The sequence below is a fragment of the Hyperoodon ampullatus genome, assembly GCF_949752795.1.
Source record: "Hyperoodon ampullatus genome assembly, chromosome: 16".
Classification (NCBI taxonomy): domain Eukaryota; kingdom Metazoa; phylum Chordata; class Mammalia; order Artiodactyla; family Ziphiidae; genus Hyperoodon; species Hyperoodon ampullatus.
The window spans coordinates 27622456-27641603 of NC_136929.1; positions in this window are offsets into that span (position 1 = coordinate 27622456).

Below are 19148 nucleotides of genomic sequence, written 5' to 3' on the forward strand. Positions count from 1 at the left end.
GTCAAATATGAAGGCTGCTGTTTCCTTATAGACTTTCTTTTGACATTTGTAGGCTGCTTCCAGGTTGATTCATTACCTTGTTGATAGACTTCAAATTCTATTTTCAGGCTTTTTTTTTTTTTTTTGGCAAATTCCAGAATCAAGATTAACTGCCTGTGTGATCATTTCTCAAGTAAGAAATTGTTTTGCATCATTCACTTAGATGTGTCCTAGATTGTGGTTAGCAAGTTTAAATAAACAAATGTAGAGAGTGGGTGTAGTACAAGTATAGTGACTATGATTAGGTAGGCACTTCCCTATCATTAGTTTGTAACCTTTCACAATAACCCTCACGCTTATTAATAAGCTATTATTTTTTATGCACTTAACCCTGCTTCTGGAACTTGATTTAAATTCTAATATGCTCTGCCTATATCTACACAACAGAAAGTAAAATGAAGATATGGGGAAGTTAAGCTGGATACAGTAGATCGAATAATTCCCATCTATATTGCTAACCTAGGAAAGCAAAATCACTATTTAGTTCTAAATTTGTCTCTTTCACTAAAAGTAAAATATTTGATCCAGTTAACACTAATAGGAAAGAATTATGCATTATTATGTACTGTAGCTCTGGTTAACATGCCCAAGCTTAATTAAAAGGGCTTTGGTGAAGTTGTTGAGGAGTCTCAGCTCATTCTACAATTTCAGATTTTCCACCCAATAATATAAAAAGAAAGTACAATAGTAAAATTATATTCTGAATTTAGTAATACAAAATAACCTATTATTTTGAGACTAAGATTAGTTGGGCTAGCCTAGATGATCATACTCCTAAAAAGTTCTTAAAGAATGTTTCACTTTTCTCATTCTCCTTAGGCAACATCAATTACAGCAAGCACAGTGATGCTGTAAAAACTTATTTCTACCATCAAGAAACAAAGTTAAATTAATACATGCTGATTTAACTTTCTGGAGTATATTCTTAATATAAACAGACATCAACTTGACTTCAGTTTTCCAACTGTTTTCAACTTGCTAATGCACTGAATACATGGTATATATACTATTTTCAACTGGCTTATAAACTGAATGCATGGTGCTGCTCAATGCATTTTTCTAATATCACAGTAATATTATAATTAAGCAAATCTTATGGTATTGAAGTGAGTGAAGAACAGAGTGTGAGCCTCCTCTGGGAATTTCTAGAAGGCATACTCTAACATCAACAAGAAACATGAAAACAAAACCTAGTTTTCGTGATTCTGTTCCCTTCTAGATATTCCTTCACTAAGAATACAGCAATGCTAGTTTTTCTCTTTCCAAAATAAAGACAAAATGTTCTAAACAGGAACTGATCTGTGCAGGGTTGCATAGAGAACTACAAACAGTACATTTATTTCTCCTCCAGTGTTCTCTGCCCTCTTAATTATGTATTTCAATTGCATTAACATTATTTCTCTTGGGAATTTTCCATTAACTGATCAATCTGTCCATTAGGTTATTTTCCCTGAAATAATATTGAGCTCCTGCTCTCATTTGCTATTTTCCCCACATTAGTGCTAATTAGATCCCCTTGGATCAGGGAGAATAATACTGTTCCATCTTGGCATTCTCTCTCAAATACTGTTGACAATGAGGCACAGCTTTATTTATTATGCATTGAATACTTTTAAATTGTCCTGAATAATTCTGCCTGAGATTGTAATTATGTTGACTTGGCCTTCTTTGAAAGTTCTCAAACTTTCTGATCTTTTCAAAGGTAAGGTATTTAAAATCACTAGAATATTAAAGAAAACGTCAGCACCCACACCCATGACTTCTGATTATATCTAGAGAAGAAAGAGACAGAGAGAAGGAGAGAGACAGAGACAGAGAAGAAGAGAGAGGAAGAGAGAGAAGAAAAAAGTGTGATTTACCAAAGAACATTAAAGTGGAATTTAACACAAAATACATTTATGGTCATTTTAACTATGATATTGACTAACCCAATTTCTAATATAAAGCAAAACTATCAGAACTTTAAAATTAGTCCAGTTGTTATGTTTAATGAGCTTAAAAATTTGATGACTTTGTCTTTTTTCCTTTTGTATTTCTCCTCTCATCTACTGTTATTCTCTCAAAATGTCTTTTGCTTGACATCTTAGATATTCAGCAAATACTAGTTAATTGAGAAGTACAATATTGATGGACGATGGGAGGAAGAAATACAAATAGGATTAAAATGTCTTATTTCCATAGGATTTAATGTGTGACATGGGTTGCCACCTGATTTAAGTAGTTGTGGGAATCCCTGTTTGAATTCTTTAAAAATTACTAAATTACAAGTCAATGGTGTGAAAAAAATAAGTGAGGGACCGTGTTCCATGTTAAAAGAGTCAAAACAATGTAATAATTAAATATAATGTGAGAACCTAATTTGCATCCTGTTTTAAACGAACCAACTGTAAAAAGACATTTTTGAGACAATTGGGACAATTTGATTATGGCCTGGGTGTTACATGATACCAAGGAATTACTGTCAATTTGTGAGGTATGATAATGGCGCTGTGGTTGTGAAATAAAATTTCTATAATTCTTATTGACGCATACTGAGTTAGGAGTGAAATGGTATGCTGTCTGAGATTTGCTGTAAGGCATTTTAGCAAAGTAAAAAGAGGTGGGGAATACATGCAGTACGTAAGGTAAAAACCCTGATAATTGTTGGCTGTACTAGATGGTACATATATGGAGATTTATTATTCTATCCTCTACTTCTGTGTATGTTTAAATCTTTTAAAATAAAAATATTTTAAGAAATAAAAAAGTAGCACATATTCAATATGTAAAAGTACAAATAATATGACATGTATAATTTAAAATGCAGAAGTCCTCTCTCACCACCGCTCATAAATCTTACTCACAGAGGAAACCACTATTAACAATTTGGTGTGTACCAATATGGACATTTCTATCTGCATATATACCTATATATATACATATTTAATTTTTTTTTTACCAAAATGCTTTTTAACCTTTTCTTTATTAAAACTGTATCTTGGACACTTTTCCATGTCAGTAAGTTTAGACCTACCTTATTCTTACTAACTAATGCAGATAATTCCATTGCTTGGATATTTTGCATGGATGACTTTATTTCTACAATCCCATATAGATGAGTATTGCATTTGTTCCCAGTTTTTAACTCTTACAAGAAAAATTACAGGGAACTTTTTGTACATGTCTCTTTGTACATTTGTGTGACCACGTCAGTAGAATAAAGTTTTAGGAGTAGGGTTGAGAGACAGTGTAAATTAGTGGGCAAGGGTGTGCACACTGCAGTCAGGATCCTTGGGTCCTAATTTCAGTGCTGTCACTGACAATCTGAGTGATCTTGGGCACTCAGAATGTCAGTTTGTCTTCTGAAAATAGGATTAATAAAATCATACTCACTTGATAACATTATTGTGAGAATAAATAACATATAAAGTATTTAGAATAGCTGTGAAATAATAAGAAATATAGATATTGGTCTCTGTCCCTGGTTTCTGCTACTTATATACTTATATTTGGTGTTTGACCCCATTTCCTGACACAGAGCTCCTACAATCCTTGTAATTTCCTGAGTGAAAGGAGTGGCTGACACAGAGCTCCTAAATTCTCTGGAATTTCCTGGGTAATAGAAGCTTCTTTTGTTCTCAGGAGGTGACTCCTGTTGGGCTCCTGGATGGGGCCACGACATGATTAGAAGGTTGGAAATTTTAGTCCTACTCTCCATTTCTCTGGAAAGGGGACAGGAGCTGAAAACTGAGTGTATTATCCATCATGTCTACATAATGAAACCTCCATAAAAATCCCTAAAGCACAGGGTGTGAAGAGCTTCCGGGCTGGTGAACACATCATGTGTGGGAAGGGTTGTACACCCCAACTCCATGGGGACAGAAGCTTCTGTACTTGAGATCTATCCAGACCACACCTATGTATTTCTTTATCTGGGCGTTCATCTGTATCCTTTATTACATCTTTCATTATAAACTGGTAAATGTAAATAAGTATTTCTCTGAGTTCTGTGAGCCATTCTAGAAACTATCAAGCCCAAGGAGGGGGTCATGGGAACCTCCAGTTTATAGCCAATTGGTCAGAACTAGAGGTGGGAACCTGGGACTTGCTATTGATGTCTGAAGTGGGGGCAGTCTTGTGGGACTGAGCCTTTAACCTGTGGCATCCAATGCTAACTTCAGGTTAATAGTGTCAGAACTAACTGAATTGTAGGACACCTAGCTGGTGTCAGAGAATTGGTTAGTGTGGGAAAAAATCCACACAACAGGTCATAGAAGTATTCTGTGTGAATGCAGTGAGTAGGAAAAAATAGTTTTTCTTCAGTTGGTATAGAGAGTTTTTTCCTTCCTATAAAACAGCTCATGACACACATAGGAAGTTCTCAATAAATGTCAGTTATCATTACTGTTAATGTAGATTGGGTTGATTTACATTCCCACCAACAGCAAGAAAATAATTTTTTTAATCTGATGAAGGAAAATCATCTCATTGTTTCAATTTCCATTTTCTTAATATTTGTTGAGGTTGAACATTTGTTTATAGATTTCCTGGCCACTTTTATATTATTTCTTTTATATTAACTTTTATATTAATGAGTGTCCTTTACCCATTTTCCCACTGAAATAAAACTTAGTAATGGCACATTCTAGGGAGATGAACAACCACCTACGAGTGCTGATCAGACTGAATTTCCAGGTAAGAGAATCTGCATATTCTAGCTTTAACCTGACTTAAAGGAATCTAGAGGACATCCACCCCCAACTATGTATCAGACCAACACTCTCACCAAGAAGCTGGGTCAAATCCTATAAAAGAAATCAGCTATTTGAAGGCACTCAAGAGCAACACTTAAAGGGGCAAGATCACAGAGAGAAGAGAAGCACACAAATGCGAATTTAACGTTCTCCTCCACTTTATCTCTTGAGAAATTTGCCAATACTTAAGCACCACTGGGCTTAGTGGCCAAGCAGAGAGTTCACCTTTCAAGCTCAGAGATTTCAGCATGTTCACAGGGATGAAAAGATAAAAACTGATGCTTAAGAACCATCAAGGTAAACACCTTTGCTTTGCATTAGACTCCAGAAAGGCTATGTCCCAGGACTGAGGACAAATCAAAATATACGAGACCTTACATAGACTGAAATTCCATCACAAATCATCTTAATTGTTGATTAAATCAAAGACATCTACCCTTATACAAACTGCATTCCAACAGAAAGAATACCTCCGCTGGAAGGAATATAAGATCATCTGAACGTCTATAATTTTTATGCCTTCAGTCAAATTTTATGCCTTCAGTCAAAAATTACTAAGCATGCCAGGAGACAAGGCCATATTACCAACCACCAAAAGCCTAAACAACAACAAAAAAGTAGACAACAGGAATGTATCTATAGATTATCAAATAATGGAGTTATCATTTATGGCAAAGAAAACAAAAAACATTTCCTTCAAATAAGCAACAATAATACTGACAGCTGTCTTTTTATCATAAATGTTGAAAGAAAATAACTGTCAAGCTATATTTCTATAGCCCCCCAAAATAACAAAAGTGAAGAAGTTTTGCAAGTTCTAGAGATTGATTGCATGACAATGTGAATGTACGTAACATTATTGAACTATACACTTAAAATGGTTAACTATACACTTAATGGTTAATTTAATGATAAATTTTATGTTGTATATTTTACCACAATTTTTTAAAAAGTAAAGGAGAGAGGAAAAAATAAAATGAAGAAGAAAGTGACTTTTGTGGTACGTAAATTGTACCCTAATAAAGCTATGTTTTTAATGTGAGGAAACAAAGACATTTTAAAACAAAATAGAGAGAGTTCATCACTGGCAGATCAGTATTAAAAGGAATATTAAAGGTAGCTCTTCAGACAGAAGAAAAATAACCCCAGGTAGAACACAGAAATGTAAGACACAATGAAAAGCAATAGAAAGGAGCTCTAAATAATTGTAACAGCAGAAAACAACAATACTACTACTGGAAGGGGCTAAATGTATATATATGAAAATGTAAGAAAAAAGGCAAAAGTGTAGCATATGGAGTCAGTGTTCAAATGTCTTGACATTGTTAGGAAGTGGTAAAAGTACTAAGTTGTGTCGACTCTAGTGAGTCACGAATGCATGTTGTAAAGTCTATGGTAATTACTAGAAAATATTATGAAATAACATAGAATCAACAGTTCATAGAGGGCAAAATAGATTTATAAAAATATTTCATCAATTCAAAGGAGGTAAGAAAGGGAAAGAAAGAACAGAGAAACAAGTAGGAAACAACAAAACGACAGATCTGAAAATAAAAATATCAGCAATTTGGATGAAATTCTCCAATTAAAGAGACCATCAGAGGGACCTCCCTGGTGGCACAGTGGTTAAGAATCCTCCTGCCAATGCAGGGGCCTGCGCACCGCAACGAAAAGTAACCCCCACTCACCGCAACTAGAGAAAGCCCAGGCACAGCAACAAAGACCCAACACAGCCAAAAATAAATAAATAAAATAAATAAATTTATTAAAAAAAGAGAGAGAGAGACCATCAGACTAGATTTTAAAGTAAAACTCAATTATATATCCTTAAAAGAGATGCACCTTAAACATAAGGACATGGAGGCATTAAAAACAAAATATTGCAGAAATGTATACAATGCAATAACAAAAAAAAAGTTGCTAGAGCTGTACTAATATCAGGGGGAAAAAAGGCATTACTAGAGGTAGCAAATATATGATCAAGATAAAAGGGTCAATCCACTAAATTGACTTAATGATTATAAATGTGTGTACTTCTAATAATAGAGCCTCATAAGAAGCAAAATTTGACAGAACCAAAGGAAAAATGGATGAATCACGATTAGATCTGAAGACTTGAATGCATCACTCTCAGCAAAGAAGAAGCAAAAAAATAACCATAGGATTTAGAAGATTTTAACAACATGATTAATGAGCCTCATTTGACTGGTATGTACAACAGCATACATGTTTTTTTCAAGTGTACATAAACCATTCGCCAAAATTAACCACGTGTTGGACCATAAATCAAGTCTCAACAAATTTCAAAGAATTTAAATCATTAATCTTATGAAATGAGGCTGGAAATCAACTATTAAAAGTAACTAGAAGAAGTCCAAATGTTTGGGGGGAAAAAGCCATACACTTCTAAAAAAAAACCCATTGGTCAAAGAATCGTTCACAATAAAAACTTTGAACTAAATTATAACAGAAAATGTGAAATATCAAATGTGTAAGATGCAACTAAAACTGTGCCTAGGGTGAAATTTAGAGCTTTAAATGCTGACATTAAGGAAACAGAGGGCTACAGTTCACTGATCTAAGTATCTATCTCAATAAATATATACTTTTGATCTGAGCAGTTTTCAGTATGAATGTTCTACTTCAATTTTTAAAAGTTTACTTAAAATCTTTTTTAAGAAAAAGAAACTTCACAAGGTCCATTTTCTGATTCTACAAGTACTCAATGGATCTCAAAGTCTGTGAATGTGCTTCATAAGCCAGTCAGCTCTAGCCCCTACTGAGCATGTATTTAAAATCCTATGCATACCCTAATCTCCCAGGGTTTTGACAGGTTTTTAGTGAGGTTTTTTTTCCATTTTGCATATGCTCTAATGTCAGATTAGCCTCTTTAGAACCACTCTGCAGCAGAAGAGAATACCCAAAGATGCTGTGGTTCAGACTCACCCTTCCAGAAACAGGCAGACACAAGCCTCTGGGTGGACAGAAAAAACCAGTTACTCTGTAGGATTTACCACACCCATGCAGCAAGAACTAGCTGTTCCACATATGTGTTTATCACACTAGCCTCAAAACAGGATTTGCTAAGTACGAAATTACACAGGCAGTATTTTCAAAAAGTTTCTGACCTCCTTTATAACATCATAAAATACAAAGTTAAAACTCATTCATTGCACTTGTTAAATTATTAAGCAGCAGGCATTTCATTACTATCATCTATTGCTATTGACATGATTCCTGTCCCTTATTCATGAAACTTAATATTGTTTTGAGAAAACAATGAATTTAGTATTTTAGTTCTAGAACTTAATAACTAATGTACTGAAAGAGAGTTTTCATAATGTACTTATGAATTTTCATTTGAAAAAGTATTTTGGGCATGGGTGTGTATATATTGTAAAGGTATTCAAATTTATTCCCCCCATAAATAGAATTAGATGATTTGTGAGCACTAATTAGAAAGACTTCATTGAAAACATCAGATTAACATATTATCAATACGATATAATTCCTGGCCACACTAAATATTCAAGGGCTTTAAAATTTCCTTGTTTCCTTCTCAAACACTAGTGTGACACTGGTCCATTTATATAGTTTTGGTAACTGAAATGATTAATTTCATTTCGTGGTCTCCTACTTATAGAAATATTATGAGAAATGATACTCTTGATAAATCTGAGATCAATCCTCTTCATTGAGTGTAAGTAATGTACTTCCTTGAGCACAGAAGGACAAAGCAACCACAGCCTGCCCTGCATCTAGTTCCTGTGGCAGCAGGTTGCCTCTGCAGCCACTAAAATGACTCCTTCTCTGGTCAGGGCAGGAAAATCAGAAAAAAGAAGAAAAAAAAAAAAAAAAGAATAAGTCTCTGCCATTTCTTCTTGGGAGGTTTCCAAGCCCCGAGTCAATGCCCACTGCCTTGCGAGTGACTGTGAGTGATACTCCTTCTGCCCACAAAAACACCCAGGGGATTCCCTCCAGAGGTTTGTGCCAGAGGGAGATGTGCTCCTGGCAAGCAGGGAGGATGACTGGATAGGAGGAGCTCGGGGCAGATGTTTAATCCTTGACATGGATGGCTGCCAAAGGGAAGATCTGTACCCTTTCTGCAATACTTGCATATTGAGCACCACCCTTTGCTGAAAAGATAATGAGCATCTTGCAGATCTTTCTCCACCTCCATGTGTTTCCTCACGTCTCACCTCCCTTTGCACATTTAAACTATTAGAACAGGCATTCTGCTCACTCCTACTGATCTGGACTGCTTCCTGTCTGAATTCTGCACACCCATTTTTAATGCACCCTTGGAAATTACAAATACTTTTCTCTCAGTCAGAGCTAAACCTCTCTTTTAAAGTGATTATCTTCCCAAAAATTGCTACCTATTTCAGTGTTCCTACAGCAAAATATGTTGAATTACGGAATCAAATATCTGCCAGTTTGCAAGCAGAGCCCTAAATAAAGATAGAGAAAAGAACCCTAAATGTTATTCAATGCATTGAGATGCTATGAAAAAACAGTCTTATATAACTGATTCACAGCAGAGACTAACACAACATTGTAAATCAACTATACTCAAAAAAAATTAATTAAAAAACACAGTCCTAAATGACATTTTATCAGTTCTTAAAAATGTATTTGTCCACATTTCATTAAAGTGTCTTTAATACCATGGTCACTCATTTCTGGTTAAGAGATAACCAGTAAATGCTTTTTTTTCAGAAAGCTAGACAAGGAGCAAGTCAATTAATAACATCTTATGTTTGTATAGCATCCTAGTGACACTTCATTTTCACATACCTTCTGTGATTTAATCTTTCAAATAACCACATGAGGTGGACAAGGCAAGACTCATTACTTGCAGTCTAGCACTGGAACCATCAGAATCTTGTGGCTAATACAGCATTCTAGTACTTTCACTTTAACACACACACTTTGCCTCTTCAAACATTCATAGCAACTCAAATATTCATAGCAACAATCCATCACCATAGATAATATCTAAACAAACATGACATTTTCATTTTCTGTAACATCTTTAAAACAGAAAGGAAGATGCTAAATATGAATTCATCCCAAGGACTGTAGGACCTAAAGGAGAAAATTCCTCCCAGGAAAAAAGGCCCAAAGATTGTCATACGCGCATGCCCCAGAGTCTGCTATTTGTTTGGATCGGCATGGGTCCATATCCCTCTGCTAGAGGGAGGGTTTATGGAAGAATTCACCCTGGGTTGACCTGGGTATGCTGGTCTATAACTTCATTCCAAAGATTTAAGGGGGAAGAGTACTAAAATCTCAGCATGCAGGTCTATGTGCAATAAAGAGGCCATTACTTCTCTCCCTCTCCATCCTGCCCCTCAGCCTTTGAAGAGAGAGGTTAGACTCTATTCTCTAATGAGAGGGAATCCCAGCAAGGTTGCACTTGCCTAGAGAAGGACTCAAAGATAATTAAGAGAACACTATCACCCATGATTGGAGGTGGTCTGAGAGACCTAAAAGTGAATGTTAAGAGTTCCTCCACTTCTGCAGAGAAATCATGATGCACAAGGTGCTCTTTAGGGCTTTCCAGCCTCAGCTACCCTGAAATTTTGAAGGTTCTTGAAGGCATCATGCTCTCTTTCAATTTACAGGATTTGCACAAACCTCAGTTGAGAACAATCCTCACCTTGACCTGCCTACGGTCTACTCGCTCAATCATCACCTCCTCCAGAAAGCCATCCTTCACAATCTGCACTCCATACCACTGCCTTGTATGCTCCTGGAGAGCCCTGTGCTTATATCTTTATTTGTGGTTCTGACCACACTTGATTGTAATCAGCTTGTCTAGTTCACCTACAGGACTCTAAATTATACCCTTTCATCTTTGTATTCCCCAAATCTATCATAGAGCCTGGCACACTGAGTGAAGGAAGGAAAGAAGGACTGCTTATCCCTGACCCCATCCCAGAACTTCTGATACCGTCTGGCCCATCAGTTCGGTCGTGTGTACAAATCTCCTCTCTGAATGACTTCATCTAGCTTTGGTTCTACCCCTGCTAACTAAATCTCACCCGGGATTTAGTGGAGAGACTCTTGACCAAAACAAGCCTGGGAGGATTCTCCCAGTCAGGGAAACTTTGTTCCCCAGCCAAAGGAAAGAGATACAAATGGCCCCATTCTTATTCTAGTTGCTCCTACATCACAGCCTTTATCAGGCATTGCTCCACCCGAGCCCAGAACAACTGGATGATAGTTTAGCAGGTTATTAGTAGCTCCCTTTCCATCTAGTTGGCTTTGTTAAAATAGTCTGGTCAGACACTCATTGTCTGGTGCTTTGTTTTGCTATATAGTGATATGACCTACCCTGAGATGCCAATATGCTTGAATAATCCATATTCACTTTTCCTCGTCTCTCTGTCATCAAGCTAAACTTCTCTTTTGCTTTCCTGCACTTCCAGTCAGGTGGTCTTCCCTCTGAACAAGCTGTTCCTGAAATCCAATGTGGCCCAGAGTTCCTGATGCCGTCGCTTTCACCAGCATCTCTTGGATTGCCCTCCAACTTTGCCCTTCATTTCCCACACCTCCTTTTGAACCTGGTTCTGTTCCGTACTTTGCTTGGGATTTTTCTCACTTGTGTTTGCCTTTTTTATTCCAAGTTCAACATCCAGAAGCATGTTCCCCACTGAAGATAAGGATAATCAAGCTGAAGGGCAACATAGGACATGATACACTTCTAAACTACTTAAACTGCTCCTAAGTGTTTCCCTTAATAAAAATTTTTATGCTTTGTAGATCCTGCCAATAACTTCGATAGAATAGCTGATCAACCATTTAGAAGGACACTATAAATTGCGCCAAAGTTAAGAATCTGAAAGAACTATAGTCTCCACAGACTTTCATGTGATCACACCATGTGCATTGCATTTTATGGCATATCCACTTTTATATGTCTATTTATGAGTACAAAGAGGCTTAGCCGCCACTGCTCTGGCTTGCCAGCTTGGACTGACTGCTGCTATTTTAACCACATTCGCCTCTAGAAACGGCACAGCCAACAGTTCCAAATTCCTGAGGGAACCATAACTGTTTATACTGAGAAAACTGAATGACACATCGTTTGGAAATTTGTTACTATTTAAGCCACTAACAACTTGGGTTTTTTTTGTCCAGAGTGATCTCTTATGGCCCAAAGTGCCATATTTCTACCTAGCCCTCAAGAGAGACTGGTCCCAGGAGCAGAAAACTGTCTTGGAGAGAGCTTAGACAACAGACACCAAGAACCAACACACCCTAAAAGAGGAAGGTTTCAGGGCTCAGCCAATGTTCTCCATCAGGTAAGGTTCTTCCTTACCTCTTAAGTCCCATGGGAGTTACATGGAGCAGCCTAGGTAGATGCTGCTCATGCAATGCGTTTGCATCACAGCTGAAAAACTCTGGGCTTAAGAAACCCCGATCTTTTATCATAAAAAATGGACAAGAAAACCTGTCTAAAGTTACTTCAGAGAGAGACAGTATTTTTATTATACTGGACAGCAAAAGAACTTGCCCTCTGCTCCAGAGGGAGATACCATCTCTATCTTCTATTCACTATCAAACATCTTTGAAAAGATCATCCAGAACTAAAGACTATCTCAGTACCTTTGCTCACAAGATGTTCAGAAACATGAGAAACACGTGAAAAATTGTCTCTTAACAGGAAGCTGAAAAAGTCAGTGAATAAATGAATGAATGACACAATTTACGGACACCTTAGAGAAAGAGGCAAAGTAACGAGTACTGGATACAAATAGTTAATCAATTCTCTACTGTAAATAAGCACACAAGCATATGTCAGCAAAGGTCATTTCTGCTCACTAAGGAAGATTCTCATTTTCTTAATTTAATTGTAGATTGCTCTTTCAAATAATTGGCACTCCTTTGAATAAATCCTACAAAACTTAACAAGTGACACTTTTAAACTTACCAAATGCTGTCTACTTGATGGAACCAGTTTCTTTCAAATATGGCATCACTTCACACATAAACTATTGTACATATCTCTTGATTCTAAAAATCTTTATCCCAAAGACAAAAATGCAAATGACACAGAATTTTGAGACTGAAATTAGTCAAAATAAAGAAATAAAGAAAACTGTGTATAAAGACTGTGCTTCTAACTTCATTACACAGTAGATCAGAGGCCTTGGAGGGCAGATAGACATAGGTTTAAGTCACAGAAATAGTTCATAAGTCATCCGTATCTTCTGTGGCTTCCTTCTTATAAATGCCTTGGTATATCTTTCTGATGATGGGGCTTTTTCTAAACAAACTGTTATTTGGGTCAGAAATGGTATGAGCAGCATTCAAGGAATTCCAAGCATTACCATGGTTAAGCAGCATTTTGCAAACTGTATTCTGGGGAACACAAGTGCCCTTTATGATGTTAATAAATATTCTGCCACCTAAAAAAATTACTTAGGCAAGTAAGTTTGGTAAGCTATAAACTGCAAAATTTTTCAGAGACTCTAATTGGGCTAATGTAGATCTTAGACCAATGAGCTCCATTTATCACTGAACGTCCAATAGGTGGATTAGGAATATGGTATGAAACATTCCCCACACTTATTTCACCATGCAAAATCTTTAACATAAGATGTTTTGTATTAGAGATACTAGATGCTTCAGGAATACTAGAGTTCCATAGACCACGGTTAGAAAAACTCTGGGCCACAACCCAGGCTAAATATGGGACAAGAACAATGAAGGTATTGAGATAGTTGGGAGTTAGTTTTGCAAAGGACCTTGAATTGTATGCTGATATTTGAACTTTATTATGTAAACAGTGGGGAAATATCCTGTTTACATTCTTTATATTTTTTAATATGTTTAGATATAGTCATTTTAGTCAGAAACATATTAAAAGGTCCTAGGATCTTTCAGTTTTGTAATAGATTCCTCCATAGAAGAAGAAATCTACAGAAGAGAATAACCTTTGTAAATACCCAAGTTCAAACCTTAATAGCATTCACTCTTAGGAAAGTCCTCTGTATGCCTAAGAATTCCTATGTAGTAGCTCAAATTAATTTACTTTTTTCTGTTCTGTGTTCATTGTACTTCCTCTTCACCGAATTCCAACTCTAGAACTCAGCCTTGCAACAGAGACAGACGGAGACACCAGATCCATTCACGGATTGTCCCAGTCTAAATAAAATCAATCCCCAAGTTTCTATCATGCAGCTTATTTTCCAACATTTCCATCACAGTCAGGATTATCTTGGATGCTCTAACCAAGCTTTCTTTGTTATGTCATTCAAGGAATATTTAATGAGCACTATCTGATGAAGGCATTGTAGTTAAGTGCTGAGAGACATAAAAGGAAGATTTAGATATATTTCCCCTTGAGACCTGTTTATACTTTGAGTATTTTGCTTTAAGATCAAATTAACAATTTCTTTCAAGCTTTGATTGATTTGTGCAGCTAATAAAGGCCAATTATATAAAGAACAGTTCAATCCATCAGTCAGTGAATATTTACTGAGCTTTTGCTATATGCCAAACACCAATGTTAGGTGCTGGGGATGCAGCAATGAGCAAGATAGGCCTAGTTCCTACCCTCAAAGAGCTTACAAATCTAGTTGTAGCTAAAGACAATAGCATGACTGTGAAATTTGTATTAGTTATCTAAACTCTTTTTAAAACGTTATTAGTTATAAAGGGGAGTAAAATATATATGGCAAAATGTTAATTAGTTAATCTAGGAGAAGAGTATATGGATATTCATTTAACTATTCTTTTGATGTTTCTGATGAGTTGAAATTTTTCAAAATAAAATGGTGGAGGAAAGTTTAATAAGAACAAATCAGTAAAAATGTAAACATTTTAAGTCATATTTCTTTCATAATCTAATACTTTTTTGCTTAGTTGTAATATTTCAGTGTTCTATGACTTTCAATTCACTTATTTCCATATTAGAACTCCCAACGCAGAAACCAAAAACATTACTTTAAGAATAACTGCAAGACTTGGTTTGCGTTTTCCCTATCACAGAATGTCCCGCCCAAAGGGAGCACTGTGGCTCTTGAATGTGGTAAGCATTTTTGTTAAACTCTCTATAAAATATGTCAGCATACTTAGTTTTTGGCTAAGTAAATAAGGAGAATTACAATGTCCAGACCTGCTATTTGCTGTCATTCATTTGGCATTTCTTAAGCTATTTTCTAAGGCAAGTATATATGTTTTAATGATTATAATAAACTATAATAATCAATAAACTCAATGTATTTGCTGTATATATGCTAAGATGTGCAAGATAGAACCTCTTCGTTCTACTAGTGGTGGGACAGAAATGACACCACCTATGGTGTATCCAAATAAAACAATGGGTGTTAAGAGAAAGTATGGATGGATTTAAGTGGCTTTTAACAAAGTCTTCCTATGACTCTTAACCCCAGACTCACCAAATATTATCATTGTTTGCATTTTTATTTTCTCACCATTTCAAGTTGCCAGATACATCCTTGTCTCTGATACATGATATATCTGTATTTTCAGAAAGGAATGCATATAGGAGAAAATCAAGGGCATAAAAGTGAGAGCCAGTGATTAAAAGTGAAAAGGAGCATGAAAAAACGTTACGTAGCAAATAATATGACATCAAAGACCTGCTACAGGTATTCCTAAAGAAAAGAAATACAGGTATCCCCTGCTTTTTGGAAGTTCCCTTGGCTTTTATGAAAGACTTAACATTAGTAGCTCTTTTTTGATAATCAAAAATGATCTGAAGAGGATTTTCATTTTTATGGAAAAAAGCAAAAAAGCAAAAGTAGCATTCAGTGTTGGTTTTGCAGTGACCCAGTTATAGAGGCAGTGTGTACCCCGAGCAGTGAGAGTGGCACTGCCAAGATCCTTCTCTGGGAACTACACTCAGCATCTCAGACTCAAGCCGCCATAGCTTTGAACAGTGTCTGGGAGCATCTGTGCTTTATCTTGATTTATTTTGTGTATTTGTTAGCAAGATGTGTCCTAAGGTATTTGCTTCTTTGCTTTACCCCATTTTGGCTTAGGAACTTTCAGATAGTGGGGAAAACCTGTACAGGTTAACAGGTAAGTGACATCTCCCCTCCATTAATTCAAAAAAATGTGTTGCATGTCTGCTATGTGCCAGACACTATACTAGTGGAGATAAAAGAATACAGTATAGTCTCCACTTTCAGAAAACTTGCCAGACGTGCATGATGGAATAAGAGAGATGATAGGTATAGTGGAAAGAAGCAATGTAGGTCTTGGACTCAAACTCACATTAAGTCTCTGTCATTTATAAACTATAATCATACCCCAGGGATATTGTAGGGAGGGTTCCAGACCACCAAATAAAGTGACTATTGCAATAAAGTGAGTCAAACAAGCTTTTTGGTTTCCCAGTGCATATAAAAGTTGTGTTTATGCTATACTGCAGTTTTTTAAATGTGCAATAGCATTATATCTAGAAAAATAATATGCATACCTTCATTTAAAATATACCATGGGCTTCCCTGGTGGCGCAGTGGTTGAGAGTCCGCCTGCCGATGCAGGGGACACGGGTTCATGTCCCAGTCCAGGAAGATCCCACATGCCGTGGAGCAGCTGGGCCCGTGAGCCATGGCCGCTGAGCCTGCACGTCCAGAGCCTGTGCTCCGCAACGGGAGAGGCCACAACAGTGAGAGGCCTGTGTATTACAAAAAAACAAAACAAAACAAAAAAACAATAAAATATACCATATTGCTAAAAATATGCTAACCATAATCTGAGCCTTCAGCAATTCATAATCTTTTTGCAATATTAACAACAAAGATCACTGATCATAGATCACCATAACAAATATAATAATAATAAAAAAGTCTGAAATATTACAAGAATTACTGAAATGTGACAGAGACATGAAGTGAGCAAATGCTGTTGGAAAGATGATGCCAATAGACTTGCTTGAGGCAGGTCCTCCACAAATCTTCAATTTGTAAAAACTGCCATATCTGAGAAGTGTAATAAAGCAAAGCGCAACAAAACAAGATATACCCATTGCCTCGGACACATGATCTGACCTCTCTGAGCTTCAAGTTCCTCATCTGTAAAGTTCAAATAATAATACCTACCTTGCCCTATAGTCATAAGAATTAGGATTAAGGTATGTAAACTGTCAGGCACACACAACTACTCAAAAAATCTTTACTACAAATAAATACTTCAATAGAGGTATGTGTATAATGATTAAAACCCACAAAATTTGCCCCTCCTAAAATTTTACCACTCAAATAATTTTGAAAATTATGCTATCAATGAGTGTCCTATAGGAAACTGAGATTTTGAATAGAATCTAATGAAGGGACTCTTTACAGGGATGGGGGCAGGGTTAGTAGGGGACCCAACAAGGATACTGAATCCCCCAGGGGCCATTACACCCCTAGGCCTGACCCCAGTGGTAGAAGAGACTTGGAAGTGGATCATCCACTCTATAAACACGGAGATGACAGCTCAGACTCTCAGAGTCTGATGTCATCAAAGATAACTAATACCCTCACTCAATAATCAGCAGGTTGATTACAATTTCATTTTTCCACTTAGGTTGCCTGCAAGAACAGAAGTTGCTAGCCAGTTAACACAACAGTTTACACTGCTCATTGAAAAATAAAAAATAATGAGTTGACAGTAAGTGTACATAAATATTCAGACAACCAAATAATTTAAACAAGCCTACTGCTCCAGAAGTGGGTTAAACCCAGCAGAATACGGTGGCACCACTTTCTGGCTATTTTGCCTCTATTAATTTAGGTTACCTATATTAGCCACCATGCAGCCTACAATGAAAATTCTTAGGTCTTTTTGCTCTTGAAATGCTGTTAAGCTATGACTCTGTAGTAGATTTTTTAATCTAAATTTCACATTTGACCTTTGTCCCTGTTAAGATAGTTTTACTTCAGTACTTCATTTCAACATATTAAGATATTTATACATTCCATCCAAATTAGCAGCTTTATATCATCTAAAAATTCGATAAGCATGCCTATGTCTTTTTTTAAGTTGCTGATAAAAAGATTGAATGTGGTAAGGACAAGATCAGAGACATTTGTAAGCATTCATTTAAAAAATTGAGCATCTTATATGTACTGGGCTCCGTATTAATTTCTGGGGATGCAGATAATGCAAAACTAAGTAATAAAATTTTGGTTAGAGATAAATGCTACCAAGAAGCAAAATATATTATTAAACTAGTGCCTAGATAGGGTATAGGCAACTTTAGATAAGGGGACCAGGGAGGCCTCACTGAGCTCTAACTGATAGCAGTTTGGCTGCCCTGTGCATACTCGATAGAAAAGTGTTGAGGAAGAGAGAAATAGGAAGTGCAAAGGTCCTGAAACTGAAACAAGCTTGACAGATTGGCAGAAAAGAAAGACAGACAATTTGGGTGGAACAGTAATCAAGGGGAAGAATAATACATGATGAGTTAAGAGAGGTAGACAAAGATCAGATCATGCAGGGAGCTGTAGTCTCTAGCCAGGAGTTTGAATGTTACCCGAAGTGTAATGCCACCTCCTTTTAAGTTGGCACTGACCCCACTGATCTATTTATGAATATAGCTTTAGAACAGTAACTTTACTGTACTAACAATTAGCATAGCTAAAATCAAGAATTAAGACATCATTCATGGGGATGCAAACAATGAAATATTTTCTGCCAAACAAGAATTTAATCTGCCTGAGAAACCTATTCATTTCTTTTTTTAAAAAATTTATTTTATTTTTGGCCACGTTGGGTCTTTGTTGCAGCACATGGGCTTTTCTCTGGTTTTGGTGAGCGGGGGCTACTCTTTGTTGTGGTGTGTGGGCTTCCCATTGTGGTGGCTTCTCTTGTTGTGGAGCATGGGCTCTAGGCATGCGGGCTTCAGTAGTTGTGGCACACGGGCTTCAGTAGTTGTGGCTTGCAGGCTCTAGAGCACAGGTTCAGTAGTTGTGGTGCACAGGCTTAGTTGCTCCGCAGCATGTGGGGTTCTCCCAGACCAGGGCTCGAACCCATGTCCCCCGCATTGGCAGGTGATTCTTAACCACTCTGCCACCAGGGAAGCCCCCTATTCATTTCCTTAAACTGCATTATATACCGGGATTTTACATAAGCAGTCAGAAGAGAATTTACACAAGCCTCCCACACCCTCTACACACTTACCCACATCTGGGCCCACGAACTCTTCCTTGCCTGCTATTTCTGTGGATGAATTATATTCCTCCTGAGACCAACCCCTCCACCTGTGCATTCACTCATGCCTTCCACCTCTCTCTTAACCAACATCATTCCAACTCTTTCTTCTCTCCTCTGCATCTCAGTTTTTGCCTTTTCATAGGCTCATACCCATCAACATTAAACATGCAGTAATTTCTCCAATCTTAAATACAT